This window comes from Petromyzon marinus, chromosome 72, assembly GCF_048934315.1.
Source record: "Petromyzon marinus isolate PM22_M1 ecotype Great Lakes invasive population chromosome 72, UKy_Petmar_22M1.pri1.0, whole genome shotgun sequence".
NCBI lineage: Eukaryota > Metazoa > Chordata > Hyperoartia > Petromyzontiformes > Petromyzontidae > Petromyzon > Petromyzon marinus.
Genome location: NC_133738.1, coordinates 2,661,804 through 2,676,298, shown reverse-complemented (window position 1 = coordinate 2,676,298; position 14,495 = coordinate 2,661,804). Strand labels below are relative to the sequence as shown.

The window sequence follows — 14,495 nt, the reverse complement described above, 5'->3', positions numbered from 1 at the left end:
TATGTCTATGGTGCAGTTTTGAGTCTATGGTGCAGTGTTGAATCAATGGGGCAGTGTTGAGTCTATGGGGCAGTGTTGAGTCTATGGGCAGTTTTGAGTCTATGGTGTAGTGTTGAGTCTATGGGCAGTGCTGAGTCTATGAGCAGTGTTGAGTCTATGGGCAATGCTGAGTCTATGGGCAGTGTTTTGTCTATGGGCAGTGTTGTGTCTATAGTGCAGTGTTGAGTCTATGGTGCAGTGTTGATTCTATGGTGCAGTGCTGAGTCTATGGTGCAGTGTTGAGTCTATGGTGCTGTGTTGAGGCTATGGTGCAGTGTTGAGTCTATGGTACAGTGTTGAGTCTGTGGTGCATTGTTGAGTCTATGGTACAGTGTTGAGTCTATGTTCAGTGTTGAGTCTATGGTGCAGTGTTGAGTCTATGGGCAGTGTTGAGTCTATGGTGCTGTGTTGAGTCAATGGGGCAGTGTTGAGTCTATGGTGCAGTGCTGAGTCTATGGTGCAGTGTTGAGTTTATGGGCAGTGTTGAGTATATGGACAGTTTTGAGTCTATGGGCAGTGTTGAGTCTATGGTGCAGTGTTGAGTCTATGGTGCAGTGTTGAATCAATGGGGCAGTGTTGAGTCTATGGGGCAGTGTTGAGTCTATGGGCAGTTTTGAGTCTATGGTGCAGTGTTGAGTCAATGGGGCAGTGTTGAGTCTATGGTGCAGTGCTGAGTCTATGGTGCAGTGTTGAGTTTATGGGCAGTGTTGAGTATATGGGCAGTGCTGAGTCTATGGTGCAGTGTTGAGTCTTTGGCGTAGCATTGAGTCTAGGGTGCAGTGTTGAGTCTATGGTGCAGTGTTGAGTCTATGGTGCAGTTTTGAGTCTATGGGCAGTGTTGAGTCTATGGTGCAGTGTTGAGTCTATGATGCAGTGTTGAGTCTATGGGCAGTGTTGAGTCTACGGGGCAGTGTTGAGTCTATGGTGCATTGTTGAGTCTATAGGCAGTGCTGAGTCTATGGTGTAGTGTTGAGTCTATGGTGCAGTGTTGAGTCTATGGTACAGTGTTGAGTCTATGGTGGAGTGTTGAGTCTATGTGCAGTGTTGAGTCTATGGTGCAGTGCTGAGTCTATGGTGCAGTGTTGCGTATATAGGCAGTGTTGAGGCTATGGTGCAGTGTTGAGTCTATGGGTGGTGTTGAGTCTATGTTGCAGTGTTGAGTCTTTGTTGCAGTTTTGACTCTATGGTGCAGTGTTGAGTATATGGTGAAGTGTTGAGTCTATGGTGCAGTGTTGAGTCTATGGTGTAGTGTTGAGTCTATGGGGCAGTGTTGAGTCTATGGTGCTGTGTTGAGTCTATAGGCAGTGCTGAGTCTTGGGGCAGTGTTTAGTCTATGGTGCAGTGTTGAGTCTATGGGCAGTGTTGAGTCTATGGGGCAGTGTTGAGTCTATGGTGCAGTGTGGAGTCTATAGGCAGTGTTGAGTCTATGGGCAGTGTTGAGTCTATGGGCAGTGCTGTGTCTATGGGCAGTGTTATGTCTATGGTGCAGTTTTGAGTCTATGGTGCAGTGTTGAATCAATGGGGCAGTGTTGAGTCTATGGGGCAGTGTTGAGTCTATGGGCAGTTTTGAGTCTATGGTGTAGTGTTGAGTCTATGGGCAGTGCTGAGTCTATGAGCAGTGTTGAGTCTATGGGCAATGCTGAGTCTATGGGCAGTGTTTTGTCTATGGGCAGTGTTGTGTCTATAGTGCAGTGTTGAGTCTATGGTGCAGTGTTGATTCTATGGTGCAGTGCTGAGTCTATGGTGCAGTGTTGAGTCTATGGTGCTGTGTTGAGGCTATGGTGCAGTGTTGAGTCTATGGTACAGTGTTGAGTCTGTGGTGCATTGTTGAGTCTATGGTACCGTGTTGAGTCTATGTTCAGTGTTGAGTCTATGGTGCAGTGTTGAGTCTATGGGCAGTGTTGAGTCTATGGTGCTGTGTTGAGTCAATGGGGCAGTGTTGAGTCTATGGTGCAGTGCTGAGTCTATGGTGCAGTGTTGAGTTTATGGGCAGTGTTGAGTATATGGACAGTGTTGAGTCTATGGGCAGTGCTGAGTCTATGGTGCAGTGTTGAGTCTTTGGCGCAGCATTGAGTCTAGGGTGCAGTGTTGAGTCTATGGTGCAGTGTTGAGTCTATGGTGTAGTGTTGAGTCTTTGGTGCAGTGTTGAGTCTATGGGGCAGTGTTGAGTCTATGGGCAATGTTGAGTCTTTGGTGCAGTGTTGAGTCTATGGGCAGTGTTGAGTCTATGGGCAGTGTTGAGTATATGGGCAGTGATGAGTCTATGGGCAGTGTTGAGTCTATGGGCAGTGCTGAGTCTATGGGCAGTGTTAAGTCAATGGTGCAGTGTTGAGTCTATCGTGCAGTGTTGAGTCTATGGCTCAGTGTTGAGTCTATGGTGTAGTGTTGAGTCTATGGGCAGTGCTGAGTCTATGAGCAGTGTTGAGTCTATGGGCAATGCTGAGTCTATGGGCAGTGTTTTGTCTATGGGCAGTGTTGAGTCTATGGTGTAGTTTTGAGTCTATGGGCAGTGATGAGTCTATGGTGCAGTGTTGAGTCTATGGTGCAGTTCTGAGTCTATGGTGCAGTGTTGAGTCTATGGTGCTGTGTTGAGGCTATGGTGCAGTGTTGAGTCTATGGTACAGTGTTGAGTCTATGGTGCAGTGTTGAGTCTATGGTGCTGTGTTGAGGCTATGGTGCAGTGTTGAGTCTATTGGCAGTGCTGAGTCTATGGGCAGTGTTGAGTCTATGGGCAGTGTTGAGTCTATGGTGCAGTGTTGAGTCTTTGGGGCAGTGTTGAGTCTATGGGGCAGTGTTGAGTCTATGGTGCAGTGTTGAGTCTATGGTGCAGTGTTGAGTCATTGGTGCAGTGTTGAGTCAATGGGGCAGTGTTGAATATATGGTGCAGTTTTGAGTCTATGGTGCAGTGTTGAGTCAATGGGGCAGTTTTGAGTCTATGGGGCAGTGTTGAGTCTATGGGCAGTTTTGAGTCTCTAGTGCAGTGTTGAGTCTATGGTGCTGTGTTGAGTCTATGGGCAGTGTTGAGTCTATGGGCAGTGCTGAGTCTATGGGCAGTGTTGAGTATATGGGCAGTTTTGAGTCTATGGGCAGTGTTGAGTCTATGGGCCGTGTTGAGTCTATGGGCAGTGTTGAGTCTATGGGTAGTGTTGAGTCTATGGGGCAGTGTTGAGTCTATGGGCAGTGTTGAGTCTATGGTGCAGTTTTGAGTCTATGGGCAGTGTTGAGTCTATGGTGCAGTGTTGAGTCTATGATGCAGTGTTGAGTCTATGGGCAGTGTTGAGTCTACGGGGCAGTGTTGAGTCTATGGTGCATTGTTGAGTCTATAGGCAGTGCTGAGTCTATGGTGTAGTGTTGAGTCTATGGTGCAGTGTTGAGTCTATGGTACAGTGTTGAGTCTATGGTGGAGTGTTGAGTCTATGTGCAGTGTTGAGTCTATGGTGCAGTGCTGAGTCTATGGTGCAGTGTTGCGTATATAGGCAGTGTTGAGGCTATGGTGCAGTGTTGAGTCTATGGGCAGTGCTGAGTCTATGGGCAGTGTTGAGTCTATTGGTGGTGTTGAGTCTATGTTGCAGTGTTGAGTCTTTGTTGCAGTTTTGACTCTATGGTGCAGTGTTGAGTATATGGTGAAGTGTTGAGTCTATGGTGCAGTGTTGAGTCTATGGTGTAGTGTTGAGTCTATGGGGCAGTGTTGAGTCTATGGTGCTGTGTTGAGTCTATAGGCAGTGCTGAGTCTTGGGGCAGTGTTTAGTCTATGGTGCAGTGTTGAGTCTATGGGCAGTGTTGAGTCTATGGGGCAGTGTTGAGTCTATGGGCAGTGCTGTGTCTATGGGCAGTGTTATGTCTATGGTGCAGTTTTGAGTCTATGGTGTAGTGTTGAATCAATGGGGCAGTGTTGAGTCTATGGGGCAGTGTTGAGTCTATGGGCAGTTTTGAGTCTATGGTGTAGTGTTGAGTCTATGGGCAGTGCTGAGTCTATGAGCAGTGTTGAGTCTATGGGCAATGCTGAGTCTCTGGGCAGTGTTTTGTCTATGGGCAGTGTTGTGTCTATAGTGCAGTGTTGAGTCTATGGTGCAGTGTTGATTCTATGGTGCAGTGCTGAGTCTATGGTGCAGTGTTGAGTCTATGGTGCTGTGTTGAGGCTATGGTGCAGTGTTGAGTCTATGGTACAGTGTTGAGTCTGTGGTGCATTGTTGAGTCTATGGTACCGTGTTGAGTCTATGTTCAGTGTTGAGTCTATGGTGCAGTGTTGAGTCTATGGGCAGTGTTGAGTCTATGGTGCTGTGTTGAGTCAATGGGGCAGTGTTGAGTCTATGGTGCAGTGCTGAGTCTATGGTGCAGTGTTGAGTTTATGGGCAGTGTTGAGTATATGGACAGTGTTGAGTCTATGGGCAGTGCTGAGTCTATGGTGCAGTGTTGAGTCTTTGGTGCAGCATTGAGTCTAGGGTGCAGTGTTGAGTCTATGGTGCAGTGTTGAGTCTATGGTGTAGTGTTGAGTCTTTGGTGCAGTGTTGAGTCTATGGGGCAGTGTTGAGTCTATGGGCAATGTTGAGTCTTTGGTGCAGTGTTGAGTCTATGGGCAGTGTTGAGTCTATGGGCAGTGTTGAGTCTATGGGCAGTGCTGAGTCTATGGGCAGTGTTGAGTCTATGGGCAGTGCTGAGTCTATGGGCAGTGTTAAGTCAATGGTGCAGTGTTGAGTCTATGGTGCAGTGTTGAGTCTATGGCTCAGTGTTGAGTCTATGGTGTAGTGTTGAGTCTATGGGCAGTGCTGAGTCTATGAGCAGTGTTGAGTCTATGGGCAATGCTGAGTCTATGGGCAGTGTTTTGTCTATGGGCAGTGTTGAGTCTATGGTGTAGTTTTGAGTCTATGGGCAGTGATGAGTCTATGGTGCAGTGTTGAGTCTATGGTGCAGTTCTGAGTCTATGGTGCAGTGTTGAGTCTATGGTGCTGTGTTGAGGCTATGGTGCAGTGTTGAGTCTATGGTACAGTGTTGAGTCTATGGTGCACTGTTGAGTCTATGGTGCTGTGTTGAGGCTATGGTGCAGTGTTGAGTCTATTGGCAGTGCTGAGTCTATGGGCAGTGTTGAGTCTATGGGCAGTGTTGAGTCTATGGTGCAGTGTTGAGTCTTTGGGGCAGTGTTGAGTCTATGGGGCAGTGTTGAGTCTATGGTGCAGTGTTGAGTCTATGGTGCAGTGTTGAGTCATTGGTGCAGTGTTGAGTCAATGTTGCAGTGTTGAATATATGGTGCAGTTTTGAGTCTATGGTGCAGTGTTGAGTCAATGGGGCAGTTTTGAGTCTATGGGGCAGTGTTGAGTCTATGGGCAGTTTTGAGTCTCTAGTGCAGTGTTGAGTCTATGGTGCTGTGTTGAGTCTATGGGCAGTGTTGAGTCTATGGGCAGTGCTGAGTCTATGGGCAGTGTTGAGTATATGGGCAGTTTTGAGTCTATGGGCAGTGTTGAGTCTATGGGCCGTGTTGAGTCTATGGGCAGTGTTGAGTCTATGGGTAGTGTTGAGTCTATGGGGCAGTGTTGAGTCTATGGGCAGTGTTGAGTCTATGGGCAGTTTTGTGTCTATGGGCAGTGTTGAGTCTATGGGCAGTGTTGAGTCTATGGGCCGTGTTGAGTCTATGGGCAGTGTTGAGTCTATGGGCAGTGTTGATTCTATGGGCCGTGTTGAATCTATGGTGCAGTGTTGAGTCTAAGGTGCAGTGTTGTGTCTATGGGCAGTGTTGAGTCTATGGTTCAGTGTTGAGTCTATGTTGCAGTGTTTAGTCTATGGCAATGTTGAGTCTATGGTGCAGTGTTGAGTCTACAGACAGTGTTGAGTCTATGGTGCAGTGTTGAGTCTATAGGCAGTGCTGAGTCTATGGGCAGTGCAGAGTCTATGGGCAGTGTTGAGTCTCTGGTGCAGTGTTGAGCCTACGGACAGTGTTGAGTCTATTGTGCAGTGTTGAGTTTATTGGCAGTGCAGAGTCTATGGGCAGTGTTGAGACTCTTGGGCAGTGTTGAGTATATGGGCAGTGTTGAGTCTATAGTGCAGTGTTGAGTATATGGTGCAGTGTTGAGTCTATGGGCATTGTTGAGTCTATGGTGCAGTGTTGAGTCTATGGGCAGTGTTGAGTCTATGGACAGTGTTGAGTCTATGGGCGGTGTATAGTCTATGGGCAGTGTTGAGTCTCTGGTGCAGTGTTGAGTCTACGGACAGTGTTGAGTCTATGGTGCAGTGTTGAGTCTATGGGCAGTGCTGAGTCTATGGGCAGTGTTGATTCTATGGGCAGTGTTGAGTCTATTGGCAGTGCTGAGTCTATGGGCAGTGTTGAGTCTATTGGGCAGTGTTGAGTCCATGCGGAGTGTTGAGTCTATGGGCAGTGTTGAGTCTATAGGCAGTGCTGAGTCTATGGTGCAGTGTTGAGTCTATGGGCAGTGTTGAGTCTATGGTGCACTTCTGAGTCTATGGGGAGGGTTGAGTCTATGGGCAGTGTTGAGTCTTTGGTGCAGTGTTAAGTCTATGGTGCAGTGCTGAGTCTATGGGCAGTGTTGAGTCTATGGGCAGTGCTGAGTCTATGGTGCAGTGTTGAGTCTATGGGCAGTGCTGAGTATATGGTGCAGTGTTGAGTCTATGGGCAGTGTTGAGTCTATGGGCAGTGTTGAGTTTATGGGCAGTGTTGAGTCTATGGGCAGTGCTGAGTCTATGGGCAGTGCTGAGTCTATGGGCAGTCATGAGTCTATGGCAGTGTTGAGTCTATGAGCTGTGTTGAGTGTATGGGCAGTGTTGAGTCTATGGTGCAGTGTTGAGTCTATGGTGCAGTGTTGAGTCTATGGGCAGTGTTGAGTCTATGGTGCAGTGTTGAGTCTATGGTGCAGTGTTGAGTCTACGTACGGTGTTGAGTCTATGGTGCAGTGTTGAGTCTATAGGCAGTGCTGAGTCTATGGGCAGTGTTGAGTCTATGGGCAGTGTTGAGTCCATGGGGCAGTGTTGAGTCTATGGGCAGTGTTGAGTCTATAGGCAGTGCTGAGGCTATGGTACAGTGCTGAGTCTATGGGTAGTGTTGAGTCTATGGTGCAGTGTTGAGTCTATTGTACAGTGTTGAGTCTATGTTCAGTGTTGAGTCTATGGGAAGTGTTGAGTCTATGGGTAGTGTTGAGTCTATGGTGCAGTGTTGAGTCTATGATACAGTGTTTAGTCTAGGGGCAGTGCTGAGTCTATGGGGCAGTGTTGAGTCTATGGGCAGTGCTGAGTCTATGGGCAGTGTTGAGTCTATTTGCCGTGTTGAGTCTATGGTGGATTGTTGAGTCTATTAGCAGTGCTGAGTCTATGGTGCAGTGTTAAGTCTATGGGCAGTGTTGAGTCTATTGTGCAGTGTTGAGTATAGGGGCAGTGCTGAGTCTATGGGGCAGTGTTGAGTCTATGTGCAGTGCTGAGTCTATGGGCAGTGTTGAGTCTATGGTGTAGTGTTGAGTCTATGGTGCATTGTTGAGTCTATTGGCAGTGCTGAGTCTATGGGCAGTGTTGAGTCTATGGGCAGTGTTGAGTCTATGGTGAAGTGTTGAGTCTATGGGCAGTGTTGAGTCTATGGTGCAGTTTTGAGTCTATGGGCAGTGTTGAGTCTATGGTGCAGTGTTGAGTTTATGGGCAGTGTTGAGTCTATGGGCAGTGTTGAGTCTATGGTGCAGTGTTGAGTCTATGGGCAGTGTTGAGTCTATGGGCAGTGTTGAGTCTATGGTGCAGTGTTGAGTCTATGGGCAGTGTTGAGTCTATGGGCAGTGTTGAGTCTATGGGCAGTGTTAGTCTATGGGCAGTGTTGAGTCTATGGGCAGTGCTGAGTCTATGGTGCAGTGTTGAGTATATGGGCAGTGCTGAGTCTATGGTGCAGTGTTGAGTCTATGGGCAGTGCTGAGTCTATGCTGCAGTGTTGAGTCTATGGGCAATGTTGAGTCTATGGGCAGTGTTGAGTCTATGGGCAGTGTTGAGTCTAGGGGCAGTGCTGAGTCTATGGGGCAGTGTTGAGTCTATGGGCAGTGCTGAGTCTATGGGCAGTGTTGAGTCTATTTGCCGTGTTGAGTCTATGGTGCATTGTTGAGTCTATTGGCAGTGCTGAGTCTATGGGCAGTGTTGAGTCTATGGGCAGTGTTGAGTCTATGGTGCAGTATTGAGTCTATGGGCAGTGTTGAGTCTATGGTGCAGTGTTGAGTCTATGGGCAGTGTTGAGTCTATGGTGCAGTGTTGAGTCTATGGGCAGTGTTGAGTCTATGAGCAGTGTTGAGTCTATGGTGCAGTGTTGAGTCTATGGGCAGTGTTGAGTCTATGGGCAGTGTTGAGTCTATGGTGCAGTGTTGAGTCAATGGGGCAGTTTTGAGTCTATGGGGCAGTGTTGAGTCTATGGGCAGTTTTGAGTCTCTAGTGCAGTGTTGAGTCTATGGTGCTGTGTTGAGTCTATGGGCAGTGTTGAGTCTATGGGCAGTGCTGAGTCTATGGGCAGTGTTGAGCATATGGGCAGTTTTGAGTCTATGGGCAGTGTTGAGTCTATGGGCCGTGTTGAGTCTATGGGCAGTGTTGAGTCTATGGGTAGTGTTGAGTCTATGGGGCAGTGTTGAGTCTATGGGCAGTGTTGAGTCTATGGGCAGTTTTGAGTCTATGGGCAGTGTTGAGTCTATGGGCAGTGTTGAGTCTATGGGCCGTGTTGAGTCTATGGGCAGTGTTGAGTTTATGGGCAGTGTTGATTCTATGGGCCGTGTTGAATCTATGGTGCAGTGTTGAGTCTAAGGTGCAGTGTTGTGTCTATGGGCAGTGTTGAGTCTATGGTGCAGTGTTGAGTCTATGTTGCAGTGTTTAGTCTATGGCAATGTTGAGTCTATGGTGCAGTGTTGAGTCTATGGGCAGTGTTGATTCTATGGGCCGTGTTGAATCTATGGGCATTGTTGAGTCTATGATGCAGTGCTGAGTCTATGGTGCAGTGTTGAGTCTACGGACAGTGTTGAGTCTATGGTGCAGTGTTGAGTCTATAGGCAGTGCTGAGTCTATGGGCAGTGCAGAGTATATGGGCAGTGTTGAGTCTCTGGTGCAGTGTTGAGCCTACGGACAGTGTTGAGTCTATGGTGCAGTGTTGAGTCTATTGGCAGTGCTGAGTCTATGGGCAGTGTTGAGTCTATTGGGCAGTGTTGAGTCTATGGGCAGTGTTGAGTCTATAGTGCAGTGTTGAGTATATGGTGCAGTGTTGAGTCTATGGGCATTGTTGAGTCTATGGTGCAGTGTTGAGCCTATGGGCAGTGTTGAGTCTATGGGCCGTGTTGAGTCTATGGGCAGTGTTGAGTCTATGGGTAGTGTTGAGTCTATGGGGCAGTGTTGAGTCTATGGGCAGTGTTGAGTCTATGGGCAGTTTTGAGTCTATGGGCAGTGTTGAGTCTATGGGCAGTGTTGAGTCTATGGGCCGTGTTGAGTCTATGGGCAGTGTTGAGTCTATGGGCAGTGTTGATTCTATGGGCCGTGTTGAATCTATGGTGCAGTGTTGAGTCTAAGGTGCAGTGTTGTGTCTATGGGCAGTGTTGAGTCTATGGTGCAGTGTTGAGTCTATGTTGCAGTGTTTAGTCTATGGCAATGTTGAGTCTATGGTGCAGTGTTGAGTCTATGGGCAGTGTTGATTCTATGGGCCGTGTTGAATCTATGGGCATTGTTGAGTCTATGATGCAGTGCTGAGTCTATGGTGCAGTGTTGAGTCTATAGGCAGTGCTGAGTCTATGGGCAGTGCAGAGTATATGGGCAGTGTTGAGTCTCTGGTGCAGTGTTGAGCCTACGGACAGTGTTGAGTCTATGGTGCAGTGTTGAGTCTATTGGCAGTGCTGAGTCTATGGGCAGTGTTGAGTCTATTGGGCAGTGTTGAGTCTATGGGCAGTGTTGAGTCTATAGTGCAGTGTTGAGTATATGGTGCAGTGTTGAGTCTATGGGCATTGTTGAGTCTATGGTGCAGTTTTGAGTCTATGGGCAGTGTTGAGTCTATTTGCCGTGTTGAGTCTATGGTGGATTGTTGAGTCTATTAGCAGTGCTGAGTCTATGGTGCAGTGTTAAGTCTATGGGCAGTGTTGAGTCTATTGTGCAGTGTTGAGTATAGGGGCAGTGCTGAGTCTATGGGGCAGTGTTGAGTCTATGTGCAGTGCTGAGTCTATGGGCAGTGTTGAGTCTATGGTGTAGTGTTGAGTCTATGGTGCATTGTTGAGTCTATTGGCAGTGCTGAGTCTATGGGCAGTGTTGAGTCTATGGGCAGTGTTGAGTCTATGGTGAAGTGTTGAGTCTATGGGCAGTGTTGAGTCTATGGTGCAGTTTTGAGTCTATGGGCAGTGTTGAGTCTATGGTGCAGTGTTGAGTTTATGGGCAGTGTTGAGTCTATGGGCAGTGTTGAGTCTATGGTGCAGTGTTGAGTCTATGGGCAGTGTTGAGTCTATGGGCAGTGTTGAGTCTATGGTGCAGTGTTGAGTCTATGGGCAGTGTTGAGTCTATGGGCAGTGTTGAGTCCATGGGCAGTGTTAGTCTATGGGCAGTGTTGAGTCTATGGGCAGTGCTGAGTCTATGGTGCAGTGTTGAGTATATGGGCAGTGCTGAGTCTATGGTGCAGTGTTGAGTCTATGGGCAGTGCTGAGTCTATGCTGCAGTGTTGAGTCTATGGGCAATGTTGAGTCTATGGGCAGTGTTGAGTCTATGGGCAGTGTTGAGTCTAGGGGCACTGCTGAGTCTATGGGGCAGGGTTGAGTCTATGGGCAGTGCTGAGTCTATGGGCAGTGTTGAGTCTATTTTCCGTGTTGAGTCTATGGTGCATTGTTGAGTCTATTGGCAGTGCTGAGTCTATGGGCAGTGTTGAGTCTATGGGCAGTGTTGAGTCTATGGTGCAGTATTGAGTCTATGGGCAGTGTTGAGTCTATGGTGCAGTGTTGAGTCTATGGGCAGTGTTGAGTCTATGGTGCAGTGTTGAGTCTATGGGCAGTGTTGAGTCTATGGGCAGTGTTGAGTCTATGGTGCAGTGTTGAGTCTATGGGCAGTGTTGAGTCTATGGGCAGTGTTGAGTCTATGGTGCAGTGTTGAGTCAATGGGGCAGTTTTGAGTCTATGGGGCAGTGTTGAGTCTATGGGCAGTTTTGAGTCTCTAGTGCAGTGTTGAGTCTATGGTGCTGTGTTGAGTCTATGGGCAGTGTTGAGTCTATGGGCAGTGCTGAGTCTATGGGCAGTGTTGAGTATATGGGCAGTTTTGAGTCTATGGGCAGTGTTGAGTCTATGGTGCAGTGTTGAGTCTATAGGCAGTGCTGAGTCTATGGGCAGTGCAGAGTATATGGGCAGTGTTGAGTCTCTGGTGCAGTGTTGAGCCTACGGACAGTGTTGAGTCTATGGTGCAGTGTTGAGTCTATTGGCAGTGCTGAGTCTATGGGCAGTGTTGAGTCTATTGGGCAGTGTTGAGTCTATGGGCAGTGTTGAGTCTATAGTGCAGTGTTGAGTATATGGTGCAGTGTTGAGTCTATGGGCATTGTTGAGTCTATGGTGCAGTGTTGAGCCTATGGGCAGTGTTGAGTCTATGGGCCGTGTTGAGTCTATGGGCAGTGTTGAGTCTATGGGTAGTGTTGAGTCTATGGGGCAGTGTTGAGTCTATGGGCAGTGTTGAGTCTATGGGCAGTTTTGAGTCTATGGGCAGTGTTGAGTCTATGGGCAGTGTTGAGTCTATGGGCCGTGTTGAGTCTATGGGCAGTGTTGAGTCTATGGGCAGTGTTGATTCTATGGGCCGTGTTGAATCTATGGTGCAGTGTTGAGTCTAAGGTGCAGTGTTGTGTCTATGGGCAGTGTTGAGTCTATGGTGCAGTGTTGAGTCTATGTTGCAGTGTTTAGTCTATGGCAATGTTGAGTCTATGGTGCAGTGTTGAGTCTATGGGCAGTGTTGATTCTATGGGCCGTGTTGAATCTATGGGCATTGTTGAGTCTATGATGCAGTGCTGAGTCTATGGTGCAGTGTTGAGTCTACGGACAGTGTTGACTCTATGGTGCAGTGTTGAGTCTATAGGCAGTGCTGAGTCTATGGGCAGTGCAGAGTATATGGGCAGTGTTGAGTCTCTGGTGCAGTGTTGAGCCTACGGACAGTGTTGAGTCTATGGTGCAGTGTTGAGTCTATTGGCAGTGCTGAGTCTATGGGCAGTGTTGAGTCTATTGGGCAGTGTTGAGTCTATGGGCAGTGTTGAGTCTATAGTGCAGTGTTGAGTATATGGTGCAGTGTTGAGTCTATGGGCATTGTTGAGTCTATGGTGCAGTTTTGAGTCTATGGGCAGTGTTGAGTCTATTTGCCGTGTTGAGTCTATGGTGGATTGTTGAGTCTATTAGCAGTGCTGAGTCTATGGTGCAGTGTTAAGTCTATGGGCAGTGTTGAGTCTATTGTGCAGTGTTGAGTATAGGGGCAGTGCTGAGTCTATGGGGCAGTGTTGAGTCTATGTGCAGTGCTGAGTCTATGGGCAGTGTTGAGTCTATGGTGTAGTGTTGAGTCTATGGTGCATTGTTGAGTCTATTGGCAGTGCTGAGTCTATGGGCAGTGTTGAGTCTATGGGCAGTGTTGAGTCTATGGTGAAGTGTTGAGTCTATGGGCAGTGTTGAGTCTATGGTGCAGTTTTGAGTCTATGGGCAGTGTTGAGTCTATGGTGCAGTGTTGAGTTTATGGGCAGTGTTGAGTCTATGGGCAGTGTTGAGTCTATGGTGCAGTGTTGAGTCTATGGGCAGTGTTGAGTCTATGGGCAGTGTTGAGTCTATGGTGCAGTGTTGAGTCTATGGGCAGTGTTGAGTCTATGGGCAGTGTTGAGTCCATGGGCAGTGTTAGTCTATGGGCAGTGTTGAGTCTATGGGCAGTGCTGAGTCTATGGTGCAGTGTTGAGTATATGGGCAGTGCTGAGTCTATGGTGCAGTGTTGAGTCTATGGGCAGTGCTGAGTCTATGCTGCAGTGTTGAGTCTATGGGCAATGTTGAGTCTATGGGCAGTGTTGAGTCTATGGGCAGTGTTGAGTCTAGGGGCACTGCTGAGTCTATGGGGCAGGGTTGAGTCTATGGGCAGTGCTGAGTCTATGGGCAGTGTTGAGTCTATTTTCCGTGTTGAGTCTATGGTGCATTGTTGAGTCTATTGGCAGTGCTGAGTCTATGGGCAGTGTTGAGTCTATGGGCAGTGTTGAGTCTATGGTGCAGTATTGAGTCTATGGGCAGTGTTGAGTCTATGGTGCAGTGTTGAGTCTATGGGCAGTGTTGAGTCTATGGTGCAGTGTTGAGTCTATGGGCAGTGTTGAGTCTATGGGCAGTGTTGAGTCTATGGTGCAGTGTTGAGTCTATGGGCAGTGTTGAGTCTATGGGCAGTGTTGAGTCTATGGTGCAGTGTTGAGTCAATGGGGCAGTTTTGAGTCTATGGGGCAGTGTTGAGTCTATGGGCAGTTTTGAGTCTCTAGTGCAGTGTTGAGTCTATGGTGCTGTGTTGAGTCTATGGGCAGTGTTGAGTCTATGGGCAGTGCTGAGTCTATGGGCAGTGTTGAGTATATGGGCAGTTTTGAGTCTATGGGCAGTGTTGAGTCTATGGGCCGTGTTGAGTCTATGGGCAGTGTTGAGTCTATGGGTAGTGTTGAGTCTATGGGGCAGTGTTGAGTCTATGGGCAGTGTTGAGTCTATGGGCAGTTTTGAGTCTATGGGCAGTGTTGAGTCTATGGGCAGTGTTGAGTCTATGGGCCGTGTTGAGTCTATGGGCAGTGTTGAGTCTATGGGCAGTGTTGATTCTATGGGCCGTGTTGAATCTATGGTGCAGTGTTGAGTCTAAGGTGCAGTGTTGTGTCTATGGGCAGTGTTGAGTCTATGGTGCAGTGTTGAGTCTATGTTGCAGTGTTTAGTCTATGGCAATGTTGAGTCTATGGTGCAGTGTTGAGTCTATGGGCAGTGTTGATTCTATGGGCCGTGTTGAATCTATGGGCATTGTTGAGTCTATGATGCAGTGCTGAGTCTATGGTGCAGTGTTGAGTCTACGGACAGTGTTGAGTCTATGGTGCAGTGTTGAGTCTATAGGCAGTGCTGAGTCTATGGACAGTGCGGAGTATATCGGCAGTGTTGAGTCTCTGGTGCAGTGTTGAGCCTACGGACAGTGTTGAGTCTATGGTGCAGTGTTGAGTCTATTGGCAGTGCTGAGTCTATGGGCAGTGTTGAGTCTATTGGGCAGTGTTGAGTCTATGGGCAGTGTTGAGTCTATAGTGCAGTGTTGAGTATATGGTGCAGTGTTGAGTCTATGGGCATTGTTGAGTCTATGGTGCAGTGTTGAGTCTATGGGCAGTGTTGAGTCTATGGACAGTGTTGAGTCTATGGGCGGTGTAGAGTCTATGGGCAGTGTTGAGTCTCTGGTGCAGTGTTGAGTCTACGGACAGTGTTGAGTCTATGGTGCAGTGTTGAGTCTATGGGCAGTGCTGAGTCTATGGG

General features: G+C 48.1%; 1 protein-coding gene across 3 annotated transcripts in view; it reads left to right on the top strand.

Moving 5' to 3' along the window:
- LOC116938315 (uncharacterized) overlaps positions 1-14,495 on the top strand; it is a 306,309-nt gene that overhangs the window by 68,710 nt on the left and 223,104 nt on the right. The gene's annotated exons all lie outside the window — the stretch shown is intronic.